Raw genomic sequence first — 4,994 nt, forward strand, 5'->3', positions numbered from 1 at the left:
CCTTCGTCCCTTTTTCCAGGAGGGCATCAAACTCTTGACGGGAGTTCTGAGAAACCGACTCCGTAAATTCTCCCACCGCCGCCCATAGTAGCAGCTAAGCAGGGCTTTCTGGTTTGCTACGCGCAGTTGCAGGGCAACTGCCGAGTACATCTTACGGCCCAGGAAGTCCATTTGCCTAGTCTCCTTGGATTTAGGGGCTGGTGCCTGCTGGCCATGGCGTTGCGTCTCATTGACGGACTGGATGACAAGGGAGCAGGGGGAAAGATGTACATATAGGTGCCTGTCGCCCCTGGAGGATACCATGTAAATGCATTTGACTCCCGTGCCCACAGGCGGGATAGTGGCTTGAGGCTGCCAGATGGAATCCGCATTGGTCTTGATCGTCGGAATGAACGGTAGGGCCACTCTAGAGGGGGCGTCAGCCAACAGAATGTCTACGACCGGATTCTGTATCCCCGAGACTTCCCCCCACTTGGAGATTCATATTGAATGCCACCCATCTCAGGAGGTCCTGACGGGCTCCCGAGTCGATTAGGGGAGGGCCCGAGGAGTACGCTTCTGCCACCACCTCATCTGGGGAGGAGGGAGAAGAAAGGCCGGGGACAAGCGGGTCCTGTGTGGGCTCACGCTCCTGGACGACCTCCTGATCCGGTGGGATGTGGGAATCCGGTGGCTGAACCGGGGCTTCCTCCATACCGGTCGGAAGGGGACGGCTAACTGTCACTTCTGGCACCCAGTGCTCTGACGGAACAGAGCGAGATGGGATCACAGGTAGGCCTTAGGCCTGATGGCATGCCCAAGATGTACAGGGTGGCCACTGATGGGGGTCACGGTCCTGGGCCTGGGGCACCTGGAAGACTCTGGTGTGCACATCCGAATGGATGGCCATGGAGGAGCTAAAAAGCCCTGGGCAGTGTCTCCATCTCTAGCTGATGTCGCTCGACGCGGCACCAGGGATCAGTACCGGGAGGCATACCGGTACTGGGAGCAAGAATGGGACCTGCAATCGGAACAGTGCCGGGAGGTCGACCGAAATCTCGAGGCTCGACGTCGGGAGTCCAGTGCCTGGAGCGGTGCCGGGAGCTGGATCAGCGCTGAGTGTACCAGGTCGGTGAACGGGACACTGATCGGTGCCGCGAGTACGACCGGTACCAAAATGGAGAACGGTGCCAGGACCGTGAGCGGTGTCAACACCTGGCTTGGCGACGGGACCGAGAACATCTGCGGGACCATGATCGTGAACGTTGCCGCTCTGCGGTGCCAGCGCAGGGTGGTCTGATCAAGGCAGGCTTGCCGATCGACAATATAACCCGCACCGGCAGTGCCGGGGGTTGAGGCAGCGCAGGCGCTGTCATTGCCATCAACTCTCTCGCCGTGGAAATGTCTCCGGCGTGGAGGGAATAGTGAGCTCAACCACGGCTCGCACCGGGGAGCGTTCAGGCACTGGACTCGACGGCTCTTGCGTGGCCGGAGTCGATGGTGCCAATATTGTCGGTGCCACAGCAGATATTGGTGCCGGGCGGTCCGACTTAGCATAGCGCTCGGGCTGCGGAGCAGGCAGCTCTGATGCAGCTTAAGAGTGAGCTCGACCACGGCTTGTACCGGGGAGCTTTCCAGCACTGGACTCGACGGCTCTTGCATGGGCGGAGTTAACGGTGCCGATATTGTCGGTGCCACAGCAGGTATCGGTGCCGGGTGGTCCGACTTAGTATAGCGCTCGGGCTGTGGAGCAGGCGGCTCGGACGCAGCAGGAGTCTTGTGCCTCTTCATCCTCCAGGAGATCCGGTGCCGAGGGAGCGCTTCTTGAAGACTGACCAGCGCTCGGTGCGGAGAGCAGAGGAGTAAGAGCTGCTTCCCTCAGGAGCTGCGTGAGACGAAAGTCCCGCTCCCCTTTGTTCTCGGCTTAAAGGCCTTACAAATGCGGCACTTATCTGTTAGGTGAGATTCCTCGAGGGACTTATGAGAGGATCTCTTGGCATCGGCTTGTGGCCGGCTGAGCATTGTGAAACCCTGTGAACCGGGCATAGTACCCGGGTGCGGGGAAGGGGATAATCCCCGAACTCCTGTGAACTATATACACTAACTATACTACAAACAAATAAAGTTAACTACAACTATATAAATCTGAACTATATACAAGAATTAACGAGAGAAACTACGAGTAGCTAGGGAAGTGGAGGTCAGCTAAGCTGCGCTCCACTGTTCCAACAACCGACACGGGCGGTAAGAAGGAACTGAGGAGCGGATGGGTCGGCAGGGGTATATATCTGGCGCTATAGAGGCGCCACTCCAGGGGGTGCCCAGCCGACCCACCGAGTGTTGCTAGGGTAAAAATCTTCCGACGAACGTGCACGCGGCACGCACACACCTAACTGGAATGCATATGAGCAATCACTCGAAGAATAAAGACTTCCTAGATAGAAGTCAGGATTTGGTACTGCGGGCACAGAGTGCCAAAGAATCAGAGAAGGCAGTGCAGGGGGGAGGGGAAGGGGGACTGAAGAACAAGTAAGAAAGTCGGCAGCATGTGTCCTCCAGAAGAAAGAGGAGAACCAATATACCCCCAATGCAGATAGAGGTAAGCAACCGTTTTCAGGCTCTCTGCATAGGTGCTGCTGAGAATGCCTTGGAAGAGTCATCTGAGGGAAGGGATCAGAAGGAGATGCTGTTGACCAGAAGGCATGGAATTAATTGTCCTAAGGATGGGGATTCCACGACACCACTCCCAAGAGGGAGAAGAAGGGTGGTGGTGGTCAGGGACGCCCTTCTAAGGGGGACAGAATCATCCATCTGCCATCTGGACTGGAAATCCTGAGAAGTGTGCTGCTTGCCTGGAGCTAGAATTCAGGATGTGACTGAGAGTCTGCCGAGAAGTAAGGAGAGATTATCAGATTATGTTTATAAATTATCTGATGTACTGATTAACGAAGTATGAATTAGTGAAGTTCTACTGTAGCCCTTACCTAGTATTCATTGACTGCGATGTTGACCTGGCCTATGTTACCTCCCTGTAATCCATATCCCTTTACTTTATTTTTGTTATTAATAACTGACAAAAGCAAATTACTAATTCAGTCATTTTAGAATCATTGTTCATTTTGTCTTTGTTTGTCTTACTTTCTCTCTAGCATTTTATTCTCCTAAAATATTTGTAAAAGTTCTTCGTCTACATAATCCCTCTGACTAGCCATTAGTTCATTCTGCTTCTTTACTGCCCCTATCTTTTTGCTGCCAGCTTTAACTGACCTGAATTATTTATCTGTTTTCAGTACAGGTACTTTTTTCCCCTCTCATCCTTAAACAGTCCTTCATAAGGCCACACTGGTCACATCATGCTTTTTTAAAAAATTTCCACTGCATTTGTAGTGTGTTGCACCTTAAATCTAGTGACTTTTCAGGATTTTGCAGTCTGCTACACTCAAAAGATTTAAAAACTTCCTTTTTTGTACCATATCCACCCTACATAGACTGTCTGGAAATCTAGCACCCATTCACTGATGTGTCTGATAAATCCATGGTCATTATTCCCCAACTCTCCCTGTTAACCTCTTTCTTACTCAGTACCCCTTTAGTGGTAGGAATGAAGTTAGATTTAGAATGATTTCCCTTCTTTTTAAATTCTTTCTCTTCTTGGATCAGGAAACTGGCCTTTATCATGTGCAACTCAGAAAACTCTTTGATGCTCCCATGAGTACAAGTGCACTCTTGTGGCTTCAAAATCTTCAGTACATGGTCCAGTGTTATTTTAAATTGCTACCCTTCCAACTCTTCCTACCCCTCAGCATGACTATTTTAGTTGTGAGCCACCTTCCACTAAGTTTCAGTTATGCCATTATATTAAACTATCAAGCATGCAGTGACTTTTTTATCATCTTTTATTGTATATGCTCTTTGCTTTGTACACTACACCATAGCTGTAATATCCCTTGCATGCATTCATAAACCCTTCAGACTAGTAATACCTCCTTTTTAGTCATCTTTTGTAGAACATCTCCATTGTCTTTCTATTCATACTGGAAGTGTTTCATACAATAGATGTTTTTAACTAAGCAAAAACTCTACTTCTAAAATGATGTGTGGATATAAATTTGTCATTGTTATAGCCTAGCTTGAGTCCTCACATTTTTTGTTGTTGTTCGTTTTGTTGGTTTGACTCTGGTCTAAAAATTAAGACACACTCCATTAGAAGTCTGACAGATTGTCCCTTCCTATATAATGAAGATAGAGATTCCCTTCCTATCTAGTTTAAAGACCACTTAGGAAGCCCGGTCTATTTATAACCAAGGGGGATGGCACCCAGTCTACTTGCATGGAGACTCAGCTAAATTAGCTTTGTGTTACATTGCAATGTCCTGTGAATCCAATACTCTAGTATAAGCCTTTTCACTCAATTTGGCCAAAGTATCTATGTGAAGATCACCTCCAAAGACATCATCTGTGAAGAATTAGTGTTCATAATCTTCCATGGTTAAACAGGATGTGTGTTATCTGTGTGTAATTTGTTTCTGTGGAATACAGTGTAACTATAACATATCTCTTTATTGTGTGTTTTTGTTCAGAAAAAATAAGAATTAGCCTGAAGGTATGCCCAAAACTTGAATTGTTCAAAACTTGCTCAAAGTATAGAAAAACTCAGCATAATTTTTTTGAAAATTTAAATTTCATTTTCATCATCTCTGCACTTCTGGGTTCTAGCTGGGACTGAAAGCAGGTGTGGAAGCTGTTTTGCACTCTTTCTTGCCTGTCCAGAAGCATGACATACTGAATCTTCCAAGAAACCCTGCTCTAGGAAAATTAATTCTAATTTCCCAAATAGAGACTCTGAGAGCATCCACTCTTTTGTGTGGTTGTCCAAACTATTTGCTTTTATCTCATAGGCACAAGACTGAAAGCAAGATTTTTAGTACTGTAAACAAAAGGATTAGACATTCATAAGAATAATCAGAGCATCTACAATTAGAATTTTTTCAAAAATTCTTTACAGGTGTATTTAA

At 47.8% G+C, this 4,994-nt stretch overlaps 1 protein-coding gene across 13 annotated transcripts in view; it reads left to right on the top strand.

The window, feature by feature from the left end:
* Nucleotides 1–4,994, top strand: part of FER (FER tyrosine kinase) — a 385,522-nt gene that overhangs the window by 350,018 nt on the left and 30,510 nt on the right. The window lies entirely within an intron of this gene.

Source organism: Mauremys reevesii, linkage group 6 (genome assembly GCF_016161935.1).
Source record: "Mauremys reevesii isolate NIE-2019 linkage group 6, ASM1616193v1, whole genome shotgun sequence".
Taxonomy (NCBI): Eukaryota; Metazoa; Chordata; order Testudines; family Geoemydidae; genus Mauremys; species Mauremys reevesii.